Source organism: Pogoniulus pusillus, chromosome 20 (genome assembly GCF_015220805.1).
Source record: "Pogoniulus pusillus isolate bPogPus1 chromosome 20, bPogPus1.pri, whole genome shotgun sequence".
NCBI lineage: Eukaryota > Metazoa > Chordata > Aves > Piciformes > Lybiidae > Pogoniulus > Pogoniulus pusillus.
Genome location: NC_087283.1, coordinates 6965273 through 6988752, shown reverse-complemented (window position 1 = coordinate 6988752; position 23480 = coordinate 6965273). Strand labels below are relative to the sequence as shown.

Below are 23480 nucleotides of genomic sequence, written 5' to 3'. Positions count from 1 at the left end.
CTGAACAAGCCCTGTGTTATTTGGTCCCACTGTATCACAGAATCACAGGATATCAGGGGTTGGAAGAGACCCAAGGAGATCATCGCATCCAGTGCCCCAGCCAGAGCAGGACCACACAATCTAGCAGAGATCACAAATGAACACATCCACAAAGGCCTTGAAAATCTCCAGGGAAGGAGACTCCACAACCTCTCTGGGGAGCTTCTTATGCTGCAACTTACACCCATTGCTCCTTGTCCTATCACTGGGAGCAAATGAGAGAAGCCTGTCCCCCCTACCTGATCAGCCCTCAGATGTTTATAAACATTTATTAAATCCCTTCTCAGTCTTCTCTTCTCCAGACTAAAAAGCCCCAGGTCCCTCAGCCTCTCCTTATAAGCCATGCCCTCCAGTCCCCTAAATATCCTCCTAGCCCTCCACTGGCCCCTCTCCAACAGATCCCAGTCCTTCTTAAACAGGGGAATGTGAGAATTCATTAAATTCACATGACAATGTCCCTTAGTTCTAAACCTTTCATTATTTTGGACAACCTCCAAGACTCACAGTATTACTGAGTAAGAGAGCAAGCAGGTGAACTTCTGACTTCAATAAGAGTTATCTAAAAATTCACATGCAGTAAAAAAGAACTGTTTTACAAGTATGACTACTAAGCCACTTAAAACCCCAGGCATTCACTCTATTTTTTCTAATAGAGTCAACCAGGTTGGAAGAGACCTCCAAGACCATCCAGTCCAACCTATCACCCAGCCCTAGCCAGGCAACTAGACCCTGGCACTAAGTGCCTCGTCCAGGCTTTTCTTGAACACCTCCAGGGACGGTGACTCCACCACCTCCCTGGGCAGCCCATTCCAATGTCAATCACTCTCTCTGGCAACAACTTCCTCCTAACATCCAGCCTATACTTCCCTCGGCACAACTTGAGACTGTGTCCCCTTGTTCTATTGCTGCTTGCATGGCAGCAGAGCCCAGCCTCACCTGGCTACAGCCTCCCTTCAGGTAGTTGTAGACAGAAATGAGGTCCCCCCTGAGCCTCCTCTTCTCCAGGCTAAACAACCCCAGCTCCCTCAGCCTCTCCTCGTAGGCTTTGTGCTCCAGGCCTTAGAACTTGTAAAATATGCTAGTTAGAAATAGTGTCTCGGTTCTAGTTTAAATTTCCTGAGACTCAAAATATATACAGCTAACAGAAACAATACAATTATAGGATGCCTTCCCCTCTCTCTCTTTTTGGAAAGAAAGGAATTAGATGTAGAGGGGAAAAGGCAAAACACACCCAAATAAATAGTCTCAGTTTGATTTGGAAGTGAAAAGAGAAAACCTTAACAATAGATAGAAGGCATGCAAGGTAGGGGAGTTACAAAGAGGTATATAGAAGGGAAAACAAAACAAGATACAAGAATATATATATACAACCAGATCGATGGCAATGAATGGAGGTGGAATTAGAGTTTGTCCTCCACGTGGAAAGATGACCACATGGTAAGACAGGAGGAGCAGCAGCAAGGTGGTAGCAAACAGGCAGGCAGGTGAGAGCACAAAACAGAACGTTCCTCTGTTTTTATAGGGCACTGTAGCGGTAACCACTACACCTGGGATCAGGTTCAAGATTCACCCCCAGGGAGGGTTAGCCCTTTACAAATAGAAACATTGTTTTGGTTTTGCTGTATCCGTTTTGGGGTGTGAAGTCAAAGCTTTTTTGCAGACCATTTAGAAAGCCAAAATGAAACATGTGAAATGGAGACTCAGACATGGAATGGAGATCTCAAAGGATTCTCACATCTCTCCTTAATCACATGCTGGCAATTAAGTCAAAGTCAGGAAATTCAAAGAGTGTACCTGTCAAGAATCAGAAGCAAATTAATTGCTATACTGGAAGAGATCAATGATTCACGAGCTGTAATATCAAGCTGCTAACAATATTAATTGCCACATATTTCAGGGAAAAGAGCTTACAATGACAAGTGTTATAGTTTACAATAGTTTGTAGTTTGGGTTTTTTTCCTGGACCAGAACTGCTGAAACTGGAGTACAGTTTCACAATACATGAAACGTGACATTGTTAGCTCACTATTGTCTGTCATTAAAATTCCATTGTTTGAGCATTTTGCACTCACAACCTGCAGTCATAGTAGCACAGAAATATTTATATTCTCTACTTCACACCTGTTGACTTTTAACTGAATATCTCCATGGAATGAGAGCAGTTGCCACCTACACTAGCACAAAGTAAACATGTTTTATTCAAGTTTCCTGGCCAAGAGAAGACAGATCCAATGTTACTTCCAGTTTGCATGCCATCTGTTTGGCAACTTCACTGCTGGTCCTACTGCCTTGTTTTTGTAGCACTGGCCCTGAGATGCCTATCCTAGGTTTCTGGTCAGTAGGAAGCAGCACACAAGACTATTGAAAAGAAATAATACTCTCAAAACTGCCAGGGCAGGGTTGGAATACTCCATGGCTCCTTATTGACTACAATGGAGGGACTGAATAGGAACAGGTAGTCCAGCAGTTAAAGCACTCACAGGGGTTAGAGAAGACACAGGTTCAGTATTGTTCTAATAATTGCTTCCAGACACTTTCCAGTGAACCACATTATTTTAGCACTTACACCCCACAGATCTAAAACCTCTACTCAAGTCTCTTGATTTCTGATCCAGTGGCTTTCTGAGAAAGAAATGATGCATTCAAACACCTGAATCTCAGACCAAAACAAAATATTATCCACCCTTAGTTCACACTTCACTTTTTTGTTCATATTTCCTATTTGTTCAGTTCAATCAGGTAAGTTTTATTTTTATCTATATGCATTGTCTTGCTCCCAAAGTCACTGAAGTCATTAAAGTCACACACACCTCTGATGTCTGCTGCCTTTACTGACACACTGGAATTTAAACAGGAGGATTCTAGAAGTAAAAACCTGAGCTCTCACAGCTTGAGCTAAATCAGCAAAATCTCTGTGCTCCTCATAATTATCCATCATGCAGCTAGCCCCAGCAGAATCTCAACTGGACTGTGTTTAAATGGCATTATGAATTTGTAAGATGAAGTCTTCAGTTCTCATTGCACATGCCAAGTACAAGTGTTCTGCTTCAAAATGTGACCAAAGACCCATTGTGTATATCAGATTATGCACAGCATGTTGCTTCTATGAAGTGCAGAATTTCCAAGGAATGTAAGAAAATTATTACTACTTTGTGTTATTCAGCTTCCTTTGCACCATTCTCTCTGGTATCTGAGTGTAGCACTGCAACAAAATCAAACTATCAGCTTAGTGATTAAGGTTCTGGTTGCTATTTCCTGACCATTTGGGAGCAAAACACAGTATCAGTTTCTTAACTTAAAACAGCTTTATTTTGCTGAACCTATTTCATAGATACAGGTTAATAAATTGCAGCATTCATAATTGGATACACTTATAGCCCTGTTTCAGTTTACAAACTGTCCATTAACAGACCTTGAAATCTGTGAACAAATACATTATCTACCATTATACGCAAGTTTCTCAGATGAGTAATTTTTGATCTTCAGATTGCTCAGGCAGTTGCTTAGAAACATTTGTCTGTATTAGTTACACCAGTCATGTGGTATTATTTTTCTTTTCAGATTGGATGACTTCTGTGAATAAGCAGCAGAGCATGAAATGCAAATTTCATGATATAAAATTCAAAACTTGCTTTCGGCAAGGATTTGATTTATTACATTTACAGCACAAGATGAAAACAAAAAGGTTATCTTTGTGATCTGAATGACTTGACAGGGGAAGCAATGCCTGTGCCACTTGGAGAACTAGAGGCATAAATTGCAAAAACAAACAAAAGCATTGGAGAGAAAAAAAAAAAAGAAATGGATAGAATCAGTGGAAAGCATAGCCTAGGAAGCTTATTTGATCATTCATAGAAACAGGAAGATAATAAAGAATAGGATGGGAGATTGGAATAGTCATCCTGTGGAACTGAATGGAACCTGTGCAATAATTAATGTTGTTAGTTATCTACATAGAAATCACAGGTTTCTCTTCTACTGACTAGTACTTTCCAGGGATTAGCACTTTCCTAGATTAAAGGATAAGCAGTTAAATTAGGAAAAAACCTACAGAGGCTTAAGTAAATTGTTGTTATTTGCCTGTTCAGATCTTGGAGCAAAGAAAGCAAAGCAAGTTGTCTTGTTCATATTGACCAAAGAGCCAGGTCTCATTCAATGGGACTGAAAAAGTATTCACTAGTATTTAATTGTGAATTAGACAGAAATGCAGAGGGATCTGATGCCATCAGCACAAGAATCCCACACCTTTTTGTTTAGTTGAACTTTGTAAAAGAACCGCTTGTATTTGCCTGTTTCTCCACTGACAGTGAGGATTTTTCTTCTCCATTGGATGAAAGAGTCTACAGCAGCAAAATCAGTGGTTCAAAACTAAATATGGAGTTTTACTAACAGAGGCTGCTTCTTTCAGTTGAAAAGAACCAAATATAGTAAAGCTGTGTTTCTGAGCACATTGAAACTGTGACCCAGTGTACTTCTAAGAATTTTACATTCAAAATGTAACTCAAGTCACAAAGACCAAACTAAACAAACCCTGAATGAGCAAATGTTGCTAAAACAATGGAGATAAACTTACAAAATAACACAGATTGGTTTTGATTTGTTTCCTAGTAAATATTTAAATCCAGGCTGCAGGGACTGATGGACAATAAAACCATCTGAAAGAAGAAATTCTACCTTTTTTTTTTTTTTTGCTGAATTACAATGTTGCATTGAGATCCAAAAGTGCTTGGTCTGAATATAACTGAGGTTTTGCTGAGTTGTAAAGCCACGCTGCACTATTAAGGCATCAGGCCTGATTTTCAGTCAGAGAGATATATCTCATCCCACAACTAATCAGGCAAAGTCTCTATCTATCCTAGTACTCCCTTTCAAGCCAGTAACTCTGCTAGAAACAAATGCCAGTGAGTCCTAAATGACAGCAGGAGTCTCTAGCAGCTGAAGCCTGGCATCAGTGCAAAGTATTTGTGTCACATTTGATTTAAACCAGGCTTAGTTCTGGGTGGACTATGACTACCCATGATTAAGATCAAATCCTTCTGCTAGTGGAAACAGCACTAAGCAAATGTGAAATATGTAGGCACTGTCATTGCTCACTGTTTAGCAGCCTACCTCATAAATCTTGGTAAAGGCATTCCACAAAACCAGCCAGTAGTAGTGTTGTACCCTGAGCACTTGCCTCTGTATTCGGTCAAATGCCAAAGTGTTACTAATGAAGCTTTAAAGCACTGAATCTGAATTTGAATAGAAAACAAAGTATACATTTTGCTTTTAGCAAAAACAAAGTCCTCAATAAATCCAGGTTTCTCCACTGCATACTTCCAATGTTTGCACAAAAACTTACACATTTCTTAAAAACCATAGCATCATTTTTCCTCTCCCTCCTTTCCCTAGCACGTATCCCAGCCAGATCATGCTCATCTTTTTCCCAAAGCACATTGTTTACTTCACAGCAGCATACAGAAAGTTGGTTTAAGGAACATGAGCTTATAAGTTGCCATCCTTTACTCTCCTTTAAATAAGTCAGGGGAAAAAAAATAAAGAGAAGCAACATCCTGAGCTAAGACTACAAGCTGCATTCATATTAAAGAATGGTGCCTTTTTACCATTAAAACTGAAGCTGTAGATTATTCTGTGCTGATAAAGTACTACAGTGGGAAAAGAACTTCCTCATAATGAACATTGCTGTGAAACAATTTATCTACAAGAGAAGACAAGTTTGCATAATCCATTTATGGTTGATTCAGCTTCAGAGGAATTTGTTATATAAATATATCTCGCCCTAGGGAATTGTTTTGCCGAAGTAACTAATGAAAGTGTTTGAGCAACTTAACACTGATAATTAATAGGATTTTTTAGTATGACAATGGACAATGGCATCTTCCCATGTACATTATCCACCACATCAAGGAAGAGACAGAGACTTGTAAACTCCAAGAACCAAACATAGCAGAAAGTCGAAAATTAATTTGTCACTTTTAAAAATATTAAATCAGTGACACATTTTCAAGATCATCAAAAAGTGTTTAATAGTACTTTCTTAAAAAAATATTCCAGAGCTCAGTAATTATCACCTCTAAAATCTTAATTAATAGTCTAGTTGTTCAGCTGACATTTCTGATACTCTGCTGTGGTGCTGGAATGTTTGACTAAACATAATCAAGTGCCATTACATTGTTAGACACTTAGCCAGCTAGCGATCACAAGTTACATTTTAAGTTTAGGTGTCAACTCATCAAGAAGGATTAGCACAGGTAACTCTTTCCCAATCTCATGAATAACACCTTGCCAACTACACTTCTGTACAGACTTACAATTTACAGTGAACCTCGCCTGCTTTTGTGGTCACATAATTATTTTTATTATGCTTTGTGGCCACGTTGGCTGCCAAAAAATGTTGTCCTAAAACCCCAGTGTGACAAAAATCAATTTTCAGATGCAAATGAGGGTGCCATAGGTGACATTTTTCATACCCAATAAATTGCCTGTCTGTGACTTTGAACTAATGGACACATAAACAAGAGAGATTGGTGCCGAGGTGCATTATAATCTTAGTGGAGTTTTATGGGACTCATGCTATACACTGCAAAGAGAAACTGAGAGAGAGGGAGAGGGCAGGAACAATTTGAGGAAGCCTGTAAGAACAGATACAGCCTTTTTTGTTTGTTTTGTTGTTGATTTTTTCCCCCGAGCTCCATTTCTCATCTGTCCATGTTTCCTCCTTTTCTAGAACTTCCCTGGCATTCAGGATCTATTGTGTATGCCACAGCTTTTACCTCATTATTAGTCTCCAGCTATTTTGTTTATTACACAGATAAGAGAGTTACAACCAGCTCACTCTCCCTCATCCTTCCCCCCTTTCTTTAATTTTCTCTGAATCACAAGCAGTCCAATATTTGTGTTAGTGCATGAAGGGATATAGGTTAGTTCTGTGTTATTACATCTATGTACTCACACTGCAACTTTCCAAGTAACTAGAGGAAACACGTCAAAATTAGCATTACCTTTAAAAACAGCTGAGACTTTCAGTGCCCCCACTGCTCACATCAGATATGGCTACATTTCAAAAACATGAAGAGGGCTACATTTGCACAAAACAAATAGCAGGAGGTTTATAGGCTTGTCTGAAGCTTATATTGAATAATCACAAATTTCTTGAGCCCATAAATTTGGGTTTGAAGTCTTGAGATATATTTACTGTTGCAATACAAACAGAATTATGAAAATCCAACATTTTTAGGTCTATGTTGATAATATTGTTTCCAACTATAGCTGGAAGATATGATTACACACCAGCTTTTCAAACCTCTTCAAAAGATGCAAGTAAAGTTCAAATCTTAAGCTTTTGAAACTTTAATCTTGAAATAAAGATTTTTTTTCCCCCTTTTTGTTGTTTCACCTCTTTCTAATGTTCAGAAAACATGAACAGTACTGAAGTGACAAGGAACTGAATCCTGCATTTGACTTATCCTTATGCATATCCAGGTGCAAGACTGGGATAATAATTTGTGGGGAAAAAAAACATATTAAATCCCCTTTTCATCCTCAACAAATAGTAGTATTGTTGTCTGTCTTCCTTAGTTGTGCTTTGAGTTCTGTTTGTTACAGGATAGGAAGCAGAAAAAGATAATTTCTTCTGCTGCACATCTAACTCCCTTTGCCTTAAAAACTCAGAGCTCCCTTCCAAGTCCATAGAGCAGTGTGCCCTTTGACTTTGCCTGTCAACAGCATCAACATTACAGTGAAGCAGACCAGGCTTCTAAAACTGTGCAGGCATAGCTCTAGAAACAGAGTTTCAAAGTTTTATTTATGCCACTTTGGTTGCCTGGCCAAATACCGTTAGTGTATTCCTCAGAGGAAACAGTTTATTCCCATTGCCAGAGCAACGCCTGGCAAAGTGTGCATATGGAATTCAGGGCAGCAAGCCACAACCATCTCCACCCTGTCCCTTCTGCAAAGAGAAACAATGATGGAAAGTACAAAACATACTGTTCCCTGCCTTTTAAGGGAGGGAACAGAAATTTCCTTCACAAGCTAGGTAATACATACAGCTTCTCTTTCTTCCATCACTCCATTTCTTCATGGTACTGTAACTCATACAAACATTTGGAAAGCAGATCTTTAATTCCAAAAGTCCACAAGTGGACTTGAGTGGCCAAATTCCCTGATCAGATTAACTATCTGTAACACTGCTGGTAATGTAGCAAGTGCCTAGCAGAAAATTCCCAGGTGGTAGAGAATTACCCTCTAGTAAATCTACGCTTCAGAAGAGTACCATCATCCTCTACAAGCATGGCAAGTACTTCAGGGTTGCACATATTGTAGATCAGAAGTGGGGAACGTAGAGCTCAGTTTTACCCCGTTTTATGATTCTTCCTTCCTGGAAGCAGCTTCATGTTGTATGGACACAAATTTTCCCCATAAGTCTAAGAAACAGACACCAAGATTTTCTGCTTTTTCTGATGGTTTTGGCTGGATGACAAGACACCAGCCAAAAGTCAACTGCATTAGCATCAATTTGTTTGTGTTTGACAACAGAAAGAGAGAATTGGGAATGATATAGATATACAAAAAGCAAGCAAGCAAACAAACAAAATGAACAAGAAACCAACACATCCAAAAGGCAAAGGGAAAATTTCTTAGATCCCAGATATGTTCTTTGGAAGTATATCAGGTGCAAATGATCTGCAAACAAGTGTAGTGAAAAAGCTATTAATGGACACAATAATTGAAATATAGTAGATAAACTACACCACAGTTTTATGAACACTTCAAAAATCTTAGAGACCTGCTATACATTAGACTCAGAGTACTTTGAGTAATTTTCTGGGCCCCTCAATTCAAGAGAGATGTTGAGGTGATGAAAAAGGTGTCTAGAGAAGGGCGATAAAGCTGGTGAGGGGACTGGAATACAAATCCTAAGAGGAGAGGCTGAGGGAGCTGGGGTTGTTTAGCCTGGAGAAGAGGAGGCTCAGAGGTGACCTCATTGCTGTCTACAACTACCTGAAGGGAGGCTGTAGCCAGGTGGGGGTTGGTCTCTTCTGCCAGACAACCAGCAATAATAGAACAAGGGGACACAGTCTCAGGTTGTGCTGGGGGAGGTCTAGGCTGGATGTTAGGAGGAAGTTCTTGACAGAGAGAGAGGCATTGGAATGGGCTGCCCAGGGAAGTGGTGGAGGCACCATCCCTGGACGTGTTCAAGAAAAGCCTGGATGAGGCACTTAGTGCCATGGTCTAGTTGCCTGGCTAGGGCTGGGTGCTAGGTTGGACTGGATGACCTTGGAGGTCTCTTCCAACCTGGTTGATTCTATTATTCTATGAATTGTGTTCCAAATGTAAATATTAAAGACTCAAATGTACTAGTATTACATGAATTTAGACTTGGTAAAGGTTTCTCTAAGCAGTCCTCTATTACATCACTCCTTCAGAGAGTCTGCTTTGTTGACAGTTACTACAAGAAGGCAGCATTCCAGTTTCCCAAGAGTGAACATGAAACAGTCACCTAAGGAAAACCTTTCATAATTAGAACAAGGCAGGTGATAAACCTACCCTTTGGCTTACCTATGTATTTGTAGCTGGAGTTCATTATCTTGTCAGCACTGATTCTTTTTGAACAGGAAAGTGAAATGAAAAAAATGACGTGTGAATCAACATCAACTGTTCTCATTTAGCACAGTGTCAGATACAAAATGTTGAGAATTAAAAAGATACTTTCTGGTGGAAGAACAGACTTAGTATGCCATGTTTTCATAAGAGAATTACTCTAGTGAATTACCCTAGTTGTCACCATGCAGTAAAAGTTACAGCATGGTAAAAGTTACAGCAAATAATCCAAATCCCACTTTTATTTTCAGGTGTTTTGAAAATTACATCAAGTGTAATAAATGGGAGAAGTGTTTAAGAAGAGGCAATTCATTTTCATTAGCTGTCATGGAAACTGTGTAGCACATGCATGTGTATATTGAGAGAGATCAACATGCAAAAGGGCTTCTGCATAACATCTCAAATCCTTGGACATATATTTGGAAAATGCATTTTGTGCAAGGAAATCATAGAATGGTTTAGGTTGGAAGGGACCTCAAAGATCATAGAGTTCCAACCCCCTGCCATTGGTAGGGACACCTCCCACTAGAACAGGTCACTCAAGGCCTCGTCCAACCTAGTTTTGAACACCTCCAGGAAGGGAGCCTCCACAAACCTCCCTGGGAAATCTGTTCCTGTGTCTCACCACCTTCACTATAATGAACCCTTTCCTAACATCTAGTTTGAATCTCCCCTCTTCCAGTTTAAACCCATTACCCATCGTCCTGTCCTTACAAGACCTCACAAGTAATCTCTCCCCAGTCTTCCTGTAGGGCCACTTCAGATACAAGAAGACTATGATAAGATCTCCTCAGAGCCTCCTCTTCTCCAGGCTGAAGAGATCCAGCTCTTGTTGCCTGTCCTCATAGCAGAGGTGCTCCAGCCCTCTGATCATCTTTGTGGCCCTCCTCTGGACTCACTCCAACAGTTTGATGTCCTTCTTGTGTTGGAGGCTTTTGAACTGTACACAGGTGGGGTCTGACAAGAGCAGATTGTGACACTTATTTCAGAAGAGACTACAAATTGATCATCATGGACATGTGAAATAACAGTAATGGCATGCCAAAGGCCAGAGGAAATCTGCTGGAGATCAGCATAGGCAAAAGATCTGTCTGTATATCCTGATACATGCTGAGTTTCTTACCCTTCTAGACGGAAAGGATAAAAGTCAGCAAACTCTACCTGGTAAACTGCAGGCCACATTAAGACTCCCAAGACACCACTACTTCTGCTCCCTGAAACTGAACTCAGATGGAATCCACCAAGTAGCTGGCTTGGAAAAGAGTTAAATCAAACAACAAAGTGCAACAGCCTTAATTTCAAAATTACTAGGTTTCTGACAGCAAAAGGCAAAGGTCCCAAGTGCCCTGGGTCCCGGTAGGGCATAAATCCTACCCTGTCTCTTAAACCTTGCCTTTAACATATTTATGGAGTACCTCCATTTTATACACAGAAATCTGAGGCAGATGGCTGTAAAAGTAAAGACTCACAGTATTGTTACACGTTTCCCTTTTGTCAGTCTGTTTGTCTGAAGGCTCTTTGGACATTCTCTTACCGCATGTATGAACAAGATCTCAAAAGCCACAGTTTTTGTCTGTCCTTTTATACCACTACAATAAATTGAAAGAGTAATAGTGCAAATGACTAATGTTTTTAGTCTCTCCCTTGATTCTTTCAGACACATTCCCTTACACTGGAAACCAGAGTCTTATCTTCCTATTGTCTGGAGTCAAGATTAATTTACCTTACTTTTTTTTCCTCATTTTATACTTTTAAAGACCAAGTCTTAATCAAGTAATTTATCTAACTCACAATTTTTTTCCTGAAACACATTTGCAGTTAATAAAATTATCCTAAATACAGCCTAATGCACTGAATACCAACTAAAAGAAAAGACACAATAGTTGCCAGCACTGACAAGGAATTGGGAAAGCCATTAAACAAAACTGAAATAATTTGTCCCCTTCAAACCTTTATGTCATATTTTTGTACCACTAGGAGATGCAGTAATTATGTCCCTCAAGTCAACCAGCTACTTTTGTGTTTAGCAGACAAATATTAAAGGAACTCCTTCCCTTTTATACTTCCAATGCATTTCCACTACACATTTTTTTTTCTTTAATTAATTTAAATATGACATGTTACAGCAGGAAACATTACCATGTGGAATACAGATGATTGAACTTTTCTAGCAGATCTCAAGTTCGTTAAACATCATAGGGTTAAACAGAACCTGCCTGATGCTATTTACAAATTTGAGGTTGAATCTTAAAGTAATTATAGTCAATAAATAATATCTGGGATTAAAAGTCACTGAAAAACTGCAAAACTTTTGAGGTCCTTTAAAGAGCTACTTGATCAAAAAAGCATTAATTTTGCAGAGATTCAGCTGAAGGCACAAACAGCTTCAAAATTAACTGAATACATCTTATTTTCTTCCCTGTTTCACAGGCACAAAATGTAACTGGCATACTGTGACTGCCCAGTAACATTATGCACAATTAATATTATGTATATCAACTTCATACTAATAGTGTCCAACAGAAAAGACTACATCACATGAGAGTCCTACTAATGCATTCAGTTTTCCTGACAATTAAACAATATGGAAAGCACTAACAATTAACATCAAGGTCACCCTCAAATAAATTTTGATTTGGACACTCCTCAGAGCAGATTTATGAGTAGATTCATAGCTCATTAAAGTCTGTGGAATGACTCCTGTTGACTTAATGGAGATTGCACTTGGTGTGCTGCTTTCTGTGTTTTCCTGTGACAGATTAATTACACGGTTTTGTGAATAATCATGCCTAAAATCCACCCTGTAACTTAAAGCCTGAAGCTTTACCTCATGTATGCATGCAACTCTGTCAGCAATCAATTTGAGTGTTATAGATGTGAGCCAAATTCAGAACCAGGTCTTCCCCAGCTTTGACTTTTAATTGCTAAACTGAAGTTTTAATTGACTTTAATAACCATATCAGCTTCAAAAGGATGATTGTTGGGAGTGTGGGCAAAAGAGCAAACCATGTAAGTACAACATAACACAATGGCACAGAAAGAAAACAAAATTGTGTGTTGATAAAGTCAGAAAGTGACTTACCCTGCCCTGCACAGCTACACAAGTGATAACTATCCATAGTTCTTTTTACAAAGGTTGAAGATCTTCCTCCTTCACTAGTTCACTGGCAGTAGACTAACCATAAAGGACAGGAAATGGGTACAACTTTGTATCACACTAAGTTGATTGCACAGAAGAATTAACAGTTTTTCCCTTGACCTGCTACTGAAACAATTCACCTCTGCTGAAAACCCAAAGAGGGGCAAATAAAAATTACTCAGTGTCAAACTGAAGGTGTTAACTGAAAAGGGAGAGAATAATCAATTGTATCAACTTTAAGACTACTTTAAGTAGCAGGAACATGACTGTTGAAAAAATTACCACATAAAGCTCTTCATATATTCACTAAAAAAGGCAACCTATTTATATTCCTGTATCACGTTTCTCAGCACGAAACTAGAATACAATCATTGAATAGAACATGTTTTAAAGTCTGTCTTGTAGATATCTCTCATTAATGTATTAGTAATGTTTCTACAATCATAGCTGGAAATCAAATACATGTGAACATTTCCAGTGAACCTCTCAGTATGGAGGCTCCATTTTTGATATAACTAATTGCAGCCAATCAGTGAGTTCGTAAGTGACGACTGTCGACTGAGTTAGTGTCAGACAAAACAACCCTGTGAAATCCCCATTTTCTAAACCAGGAATTCAGTCTAAGTGGTTTATTTCTATCAGCAATTTTGCTGCAAAGGGCTGTTAGGATTAATGTATGCTAAGTCAAATACAGAATCCTAGTGTCATAATTATCTTAATCTAAGACAGATGTTTATAGTTTGCAGCAAGAACAGCAAAAAGAACAGAAGATCTGGCCTGAACAGTCTTGTTGCCAGATGCTACTATACTAGAGCACAAGTGAATACACCTGGTCCCACCAGGGGTTTTGTCTCCCAACACTGTCTTTCAGCAGTCATGAAATTTCCTGTCAAACAGAATTGGCTGGCTTTTTGTTTCATCTTCAGGGAAAAGAAAAAATCACAGGTGTGAGAATATTCTTCCCGTGCAGAGGAGAAACTGCAAAGTGTGATGTTTGTTAGTCAACCAGGGATTATGAGTTTACTGGATTTTTTTTGTTCATGAGTTCAACAAACATCCAAATCCAAATGAGAGCTCTTAAGAGCCCTACTTCATGGCGGTTGACATCTGACCTGTGCTTGAAGAAATCTCTCTGCATTTTGATATAGACTTTTAAACTATTAGCTATGCAAAGATGAACAGATTTCTTGCGAGTTTTCCTGGATTTTGGAGAGGTCAAAACTGTCAGGTGACACTAAGGTGTACTAATCTCAGTGCAGGTGTAAAATTTTCAGTAGCTCCTGAGGTAGTCAAGCATTTCATAGGATCATAACATTGAAATCTCTACATAGAAAATTCTGTGTTGGTATCTGAGAATGACAGTTTGGTGCAGTCTTCCAGATTTTTAAAACCTTGACCTGTTACTTTTCTTCCAGATGAAGAGAGGATAAACCTCTGTACAGCACAACAGTGTTCAATATAAAATCTACCAAAGAGCAAAACCACACACCCCCCTCAAACGTTTGTCATGTTAACATGCAGCATCAAATAGGATCTAGTAATTGGATTTCTTTTATTTTTAAATACCTTACAGAGTATAAATCCACATCTGATGTATGTATTTTTCATGCATTCTCTAGCAACCCTGAGAGGAAGTTCTTGACAGAGAGAGTGATTTGCCATTGGAATGAGATGCCCAGGGAGGTGGGTGAGTCACCATCCTGGAGGGGTTCAAGAGAAGACTGGATGAGGCACTTAGTGCTATGGTTTAGTTGACTGGTTAGGGCTGGACTGAATGATCTTGGAGGTCTCTTCCAACCTGGTTGATTCTATGATTCTATATTGGTCACCAGGCAGATATGAAGATGCTTAACTAAGTTGTTTCCTACTATCAAAGACCCCACAGGTCCAGAAAAATCTTGTCACTTACACCCACCCACAATATTAGTAATCTGAAGGCAAAGTTTACACACATAAGAAAAAAGAAGAGACTCCAGATTTCCCTTTGTGACTACATAGGTCATATCACAACTGTTTTGTAAAATGATCTCTGTCAGAGAAAAAATAATCCTCCAAAATGGTTCAACTATTCTGCCTTGATGTTAGCTGTAGAACAGGGTACTTGGCCACATAAAACATCCAGTAGTTCTGCAGTGTGATTAGTGCCATTGTATAGACAGATGCACTTGAAAGTTAACATTTAACCCATTTCTGACTGAGGATGCAAAGAAAGACCATCTTGAGCAGTAGAAGCTACAGTTTAGTCCACAAGAAGGCCAGTACACCAGTTCTCATTTTGAAAGGATTATACCTTATTCCTTATCTTAAAAAGCTGTATATATTAGATTCACAGTTCATTTATCTGAAACCCACAAAGCAATTCTAGAGATAGAAAAGAAACTATGATTTCAAGATAATTCCCTGCTGAGCTCAAGTATATGCCAAATTCCTCAGCAAGTACAGAACACCAATGCCCATGATGTCAGCTTGCTTAAAGGTAAATTAACACGGATCTGTTCACAGTAGTTGAAGTCAAACTCAGTCTCTCATTTTCTATCACTATATTCAATTGATGGTTACTTTAATCAAGAATTTCTATTTTCCCTAGTAAGGAAGAATTTCTGTGGCAACAAAAGTATTAGCAGTAGCCAGTTATGGTAGGACACAGCACTACTGGCCATTTCAAATTAACCTGCTGTCCCTCCACTCACCTCCTGTGCAATCACTATCCCTAGGTGTCCTCTTAGTAAGAAAGGGAAATGTGTAAGTAACTAATAAACCAAGTTTTTCTAAGATGAATCAACTGCTTAATGCAAAGGTTATTCAGTTTGATTTGGTGGTGAAATAAGAAGTGAGGAGCTGGATGACTAATAACTCCAAGATGACAGTAAACATTACCAGAGTTGTTTGTTACGGAGATGCCAAACCATATTACACTTTAACATTGTCATTCTTATGCGGCATATTTCTTCAACTTGCCAAGTTATTCAAGGTACTTAGGAAAAGTAGCTGCAAAAAGATGCAAAGAAAGAATCTTAAAAGCGGCAGAGCTGTGATGATCAACAACTAAAGACTTTTAGGTGCAGAAGGAGACATCTGTCCTTGCAATGTCAGAATCAATTCTTGAGGGAGGACAAATGTAGATTTTTATCCTGTGATGCTCCATTAAATGCATAAGATGTGGGTTGAGATAGGTGTTACTATAATAACCATAATAAATGTTCCTCTAGGTTTGTGAAAACCAGCATGGAACTATTGGGGCAATCATTAAGGACCATTATTGATGTTTCTGATGGAGAGAAATGACTAAACTCATACTCAGGAAACCATCCTTTCACGTGAATAATTTCTCCTATTATGGCTCTCTCTCAAATCCATCCTGTTTCTGAAGGCTGATGGAAAAACTTATAAAACAGCAGCAATGTTTTGCGTTTCTGATGCAAAAAAGGGATCTTGAGTTTAGCTTAGAACACAGCTTAATTTGGTCTCCTCTTGGAATTGTCTTGATAAATCTGAGGTATCACTGGGGAAACTGGAGTAGGTGTCATACAGTAACTGCACATTCCTACACGCCAGATGAAAGAGCAGATGTGGGAGAAATGGACAATATTTCTTCTGCACCAGAAGTCTCAGGCATTCTTCTGATTTCTGTAGCATCTCTTGTTCATTATGGATTTGAGGACATTAAGGATGTCATGGCAATTTTAATACTGTAGAGAAATCACCATGTCCTTTCCCCAAACCTCTTATCTAAAAATGACTCTGTTGGTGTATGAATGTGAAAAAAAAGTATTGTGAAATCAGCAGCAACAATGAAGGCATCTATGCAAAGATAGCTTGCTGTAGATGTGTGCATATTGACACAAACATACATTCTTGCTCTGTGTACTTAACAGTTTAAAGATCTTACAGGATGAAAGCAGCTTTATAAGTGAAAGATATTACACATCCTAAGAGACATCTACTTATCCTTTATGATCTTGCTTAATGTTCTACTAAATCATGCTTAGCCTGTTGCTTTCCAACTTATATCCTCATTTACTATAGCGAATTTAAAATTTAAGCCTTTTCCAAATGGTTCTCTTAAATGTTCCCCACAGCTCTGGCACAAGTTTCCACATGACTCCATCAGTCTCTGGAGATTAAAGCAGAAGGCTGGCATAGCTTCCTCTACCTTTGAATACTTTCAGGCTGAACTCAGAGCAATAAAAACTTTTAAAAATCCATGTCAATGCATGATGGTTTATCTTTCATCCATTAAATTTAGTGAATTCTTTTTTTTAATGTACAATGGACAGTTAGCATCCCAGATCATAAAATAAAGCTAATTCAATTAAAACAGTCACCACACAATTCATCCACCAGTCAAACTCTCATAAAAAAATGTTTTAGGGAGAAAAGATAAGTAGGTATTTTCTTGACGCCTCTTGCTAGGGTGAAATTTAGTTCAGATAAAAGACTTCAGCAATCTTTTAATATCTCTCCTTAGATTTATGGAAGTTTTGTCATTAAGTCTTATGGATGAAAGTAAAGGGCTAAATATGTTTTAAAAGAAAAGAGTAAAAAAATTGGTTGCATTCCAGAACTGGTTTTGATTCTGAGTTTCCACAAAAACCTTACGTTCACTCCGGAAGCATATTGAACAAGAGTGGTTATGTCCTGTGGGTGACGCCTGGTTTCTGCAGGGAGAACTAACAATGACTAAATGCAGTTCAAGGCTGAAAGGGATTCTGGTTTTAGATACTTTTAATAAAGTGTATTAGATTATTTTTGCTCATCATCTTTCATTAAACTGTTGATAGTTTGGAGTAACTAACAAGGTTTGTATTTTATTCCAAAACCATCTCCTTTCACCTTTGAATCACTGTTAAACATATTCTATACTTAACTCTGCTTGCTGCTGAAAAGCACAAAGTCCCTTTTCCTGGATAAATACATCCCTAACTTCACAAAGTCTGAATGTAGATTACTTGTAAAGCACTGAATATTCGCAGAAGCTAACACCTTCTTGTTTCACAGTCAGTTATTCATGTTTCCAGTCTATAAGACCATTTTTCTCTCCTTAAATAACCAAGTGCTTCTCATTTACATGCTGAAGTTGTGCATTGAGGGCAATAGAAGGAAAACTAGCCCACACATTTGATCTAAGCATTTATACATACAGTGAATAAACTTACTCGACACTCTTTGCCCAAAAAAAAGAACATTAAGTTAATGAAAACCACCAGTGGCTCATGTTCTTTATAGTATTTTCTCTAGTATTCAACTCAATATGTAATTGTTGCTATGGTAACTGCCACATCTCTTGGCACCATAATAATTCTCAGATAAATGGATCTTTGTCAGAGCAAACTCCAAAGCCAGTGTATATGAAACCTGCATTTCTTTGGTGGTGGGCATCTGCACAGCTAAGCTGGGAGTATAAATTCAGTCCAGGCCTGAGGGAAAGTACAAGCCTATAACAGAGGTGAAGCTCTGCTGCACAGCCAAGTGAAAGAGGGAGCATGGCAATATATGAAAAATCATAACGTCTGTGTGTGGCCATGGGACTTGGAGGGTCACTCAGAAATGCTCCAGCAATGAGGTACAGCACATTGGTAGGGCGCTGTCAGCCAAAACCCATGCTTCAAGGGTTTGATCTAAAGTCTGCTGGAATCTGATTATTTCAGCTGGTCCTGGATCATGCTGAAGGGCAAAAAGAGGAAGTAGGTGACTGGAATTTCTAAGGAAAACAGCTTATTTCAATGGTTAAGGAGAATTCTTATGTAAAAGGAGCTCTTTGTTGTTTTCTCACAGCAAGAGGTCTGCACAGAGGATTTGTATAAAAATATAGCCAAAAGAGCAGCTAAACGTTGCTACAGAACAACCCATTGATGAGAACAAACTCTTGCTTTCATTGACATTAATTAAGATGTATTCTGTGAAACCTTCAATGTAGCACTGCAGAGATAGAAAAAATAGAATTCAAAAATCACATCCCTGCACTGGTGGGAACATTACCAAAATGCCATCAACACACAGGTACTACATTCAAAAATCACCTATACCTCAGGTTTTTCCACTGTGAATTCCAAGTCAAAAGGTGTTTGCGGTATGATAACAAAACAAAAGAAGCAGCAAGAACAAGTTAAATGTTCAATGGCTACTAGGAGAATGTTACTATATTAAGCTTTCTGCCAAGCTGATAGCAATTCGTCTTCTCAAGATAAGTTTCCCTTTGTTTGCTCTTTAAGAAAGCTCATCTTTGTATGCCTGAAGGCTACCTTCATATCCAAAGGCAAGTACCTCCACAGCTTTTCTGAAAGTGGTATCCTCTACTCTGTTTTCATCAGTATAATAACTCATAAGTGTATTGTAGATATTGATGTACTCCTGTGACTTACTCTATTTTGTGCTTTAAATGAAATGCAAAACATGATATTTTATTTATACAGTGAATTACTTTTTTTTTTCCCCAGCAAGTGCTATATGCAAAATCTAATAACTTTCCCAGTCCATTTGTCAATATCTCATTGGAGAGTCCATTTTCATAGTTTTGCACAGTCATTTTCAGCCTATTAGCAACTCTGCTCAAACCTGAAAAAATGCTAATATACATTAATGGGAATGATTGCTTGCTCTGTTGGAAAGGCTGATTTTTGATCTTATTTCCCAAATAAATTATTGAACCACTAGATGACTGAAAGCAACTATTTACTTCCTTGTATGATGGTTGTTTTTTTTTTGCTGTGAAGCAATCCTGGATTTATAATAAGATTATTGATCCTTTATCATCTGTTATGAGGCAGAAAGACATACATGAAGGATTTAAGGCTCTAAGCACTTTTTATCTCGTATCAATAAAATTTGCAATCTCTATTCTGCAGGGATAAAGCAAAGAGCAAGACACAAACAAGAAATGATAACATTTAAATCCAGAGAGCTTAGTTTCATTGTTTCTGTTTGATACTTTAGGAAACAAAGGCGTGGGTATAAAACAACTGGCACAAACATGTACGTTCAAGGCAGCAACTTGCTAGTAAATAGAATTCATGTCTACAAAGCAGTTAAAAGTTTTTTGGCCAGGTTGTTTCTCCTGCCCCCACTACAATGAATAGAGCAGAGTGCTGATGTTGGGAGAAGTGATGGTCAGACCAAGGGGAAAGTAGAAGAGGCATATCTGACTAACCCCTAGCTGTTAAGAATTGGAGTGGACAGAGTAGCAGGACTAGAGCAACTTCATTTCCTTCAGTCTGAGGTACTGCTGGAGATGATTTGAAATTCTGCCTACAACATGCTGTCTCAGGGTGCAATACTCCCTCTTATCTCTTCTTTTCTTTCTCATATTCCTCTTCCATCTAGTGCCTGAAAAGTGTCCTGAAGGTTTGACAGGTTTTATTTAATCATTTCATCCTTCTATATGGAAGACTGCTGAGCACCATACAGTGAAGTTACTACTATCCCAGAATTTCTGAATATCTCTCTGCCCTCTTATCTGCTTCAGTGCTGGACTCTTGATATCTCTTTTCTTCCACCACCCCCCTGTGTCTGCGATGCTACGACAAATAACAGTTCTAAAAACCTCCCTTTGCTGTGGAGAATAAAAAAAAAAGGCTATATTTTGCCAGCACACACACACAAAGGCAGAGAAATATTGCTTTCCAAGGTTTTCTACTACCTTGTGGTGTACTAAGGGTATATTCATTAAAACCAGTGTCACATTAAAGAGGGAGAAGAACTAGCAGACAACCATTTTATTTTGCTTTGGAGGATACAATTCAATTCCCAGCTTGTTGCCTTTTGCAACTCACGATCTGTTGTGAGGCTCTACAAAAGATTTGTCATATTTTCTGTCTTACACAAAACTAGACTCTTTAAACAAACAAATAAATTTACTAATGGCTGATCAAATGCTCAGATGTGATGAAATTTCCAACTTTCCAAAACAAAAGTAGGGACCAAGCACTGAGTAAGACAAAGTAAAAAGTAATTGTCACTCATCAGCTCTATCAACTGGTTGCAACTAAGGTCTGCAAATTACTTCTCCTCCACACCCCAAGTAGCGACCTGAACTTCAGCAATTCTCCAAATTATTCAGCACAAACTCAAAGTTCACCTGGGGAATCCTGGGTGAATCAAAATATTTCCATACCTCTTTTTAATGGCACCAAGCATTCAAGTCCTGACACTGTGAAAGGGTACTAAGCAAACACTGGGCAAAGCAGAGCAACAGCACAGATGCACACACCTCACCAGCACTACTCCACAGTGAATACAAGTGAAATGAGTTTTTCACTGAGCACTCTGATTGCCCTAAGGTACAAGTGTGTACAGACAGGTAATTATTAAAAAGATGCCACATTGTAATATTGCACCTTCCATAGGCTCACGGAAATGCTTCTGTGTATTTGTATTCCACACAGCTCTCAAAAGTGACAGTAGCTTTCTTGTGAGTATTCCTCTTTGTCAACCAATAAATCCTGCCAAACCCATGAAAAGAGAGGGGCACTAGCAGCAGGTTGTAAAAAGCCATCTAACTATAATCTGATGTCAGACTTCTGCTCTCAATTACATATACACACATCTGTAGGCATAGATGTTCATGGGTTTTAAGGTGTTTTGCAGAAACATCTAGACATCTGGAAAAACAGCAGTGCTGTATCTGCTCTTCTGTCAGTAGACCCTGAAAAAGATTCTGTGATGAGAGAGCAACAGCCAAGCTGGCTGATGATGTTGAGGAATCATCTATCTTCTCCTTATGTAGTCACAGCTTCCCTTTGACAGAAAGCTGCAGGCTCTGTGCACCTAATGTGCTTCTGGCAGAAGACTGAGGAAACATGCCCTTCAGATTCAAAAATCAGAGTTAAATACCCAAGTGGTATTCCAAGAGCTATATTCCAGACCATATTATGGCAATGAAGTTAGCTTAAGTAATCACATAGGACTGATCAGTGAGGTCAGCTGGAATCATATTGCATCTTCAGCAGGAAAGGGTCACACCCCTCCACTACTAGAATACCGAAAGTTTTTCTGCAGCACTCCAGACTGCACCTATAAATATTTTCAGTGTTAGTCTGAAGTATGGCTGGTAGCAATCTGTAAATTTTAGGAACTATTCTCTTTCTTCCTAGGCTCAGACTGTCAGGCGGCACATTAGAGATCACTGTTGTCAGTCATTTCCAAACATATTGGGAATCTGCAGTTAGAAACATTAACAATGAGATTTCACAGATGTAGGTTACATGCTTTCAGAAAAGAAATGGCAGTTGCTGGCAGTGGGGAAATACTTAAGAACTACTTATCTCCTAATTAAACGAGGTACTGTACTCTAAATACTGAATGCTAAGCAGTGCTCTAGCATGTGCTCATCTTAACCCTACAGAATCACACTGAATTACTAAGGCTCCACTCTGAGCATTTCTTAGCCAAGATTCCTTGCATAAACAGATGGAGCAGTTCTGCTGGTTTTGTGCTGACACATTGACTGTGAAAGTGCAGGATTAAGTTCAAATTTATCATAAAATCGTTTTAGATAGGACACTAATCTTCATATCTTTCTCAAATACGACAAACAGAAAGACAAGACTGTCTGTGTTGTGCTCAAAATAGGCAAACAATAGCTGAAAGGGTTGGTGAAAAGTACTGATTTAATAGCTACAGAGTGCTGGGTGAGGCCAGAGTAGGACAGTCAGCCTCAAAGATCCTTATATTCCCTTGGAGGGGGTGATCCTCACTAGATGGATGTTCTAGGACAGATTAATGCACCATATAACTCCTAATGGCCCTGCAGATGCCAGGTATCACCATACTACAACGGTAGCAGTCTAGTTATGAGCTGAATATCAAAACCCATAAAAAAGTGATGAGTGCAGGTAGAGATGAAAACCCCTATGAGGGGAGACCAGCAAGTGGCAGCATATGCCACATTTAGGCTGGTTTTCTCTCTGTGAAGCAACACAAAGTGGTTGGAACACACTCCAGGACTGCAGCCAAATTAGACTTGACTTTTGAATGTAGCTCAGTAATAGATTTCAACATTAGGCATTAATTAATATTGTTGGAACATTTTGAGGGGAGACTACTCAGAAACCAAATATGACATGAAGAGAAAAGGTCACTGACGAAGTTATGTCAGTCCATGTAAATAACACATGCTAACTCCCACTGATGAGACAAGATTTCCCCTAGACTGTAACTTACATGAAATATCTCCCCTCAAAAACGTAACAAAACTTCAGAATACGATTATCAGAGTCAGATCTCCACACAGAAACCAATTCCCTGAAGTTTAAGTCCAGACCTCCTCTCAGAGATGTCTCCTCTGTGGTTTCAGCAACTTCTAATTGAGGAATGAGAATATCCCATTTTGAAAATGCCTAAGATTTCAAAACCTTGAGTGAAAACAAAATCATCTGAACCTTGTCAATGCACTAGAAGGGGCCTGTCTTGCTAGTTTTGAGACACAGGACAGCCAAGTGATCAGCTCCTGCACATGGAGCTTTTCTACTCTGGCAGTGCACAGTCCTAAATGCACTGCTATGCAAGAGTTTCTCTCAAGTATGACCTTGTTAAAATTTAGTTTCATGAAGAAAGAGCATATTTGAATAAAATTAAATTCCGTGTAAGTGTTTTGATCAGCTCTCTGCAGTTACACATTCTGGTCCTTTCTTTCCCACCAGCAATCTACATCCACATCATGTGCTGCTTAAAGTATGGATCAAAACCTTTCTTCAGCCATGGTTCA

The 23480-nt window shown here is 38.8% G+C and overlaps 1 protein-coding gene across 22 annotated transcripts in view; it reads right to left on the bottom strand.

Moving 5' to 3' along the window:
* The window catches only part of CDH13 (cadherin 13), a 497598-nt gene that overhangs the window by 292609 nt on the left and 181509 nt on the right, over positions 1 to 23480 (bottom strand). The gene's annotated exons all lie outside the window — the stretch shown is intronic.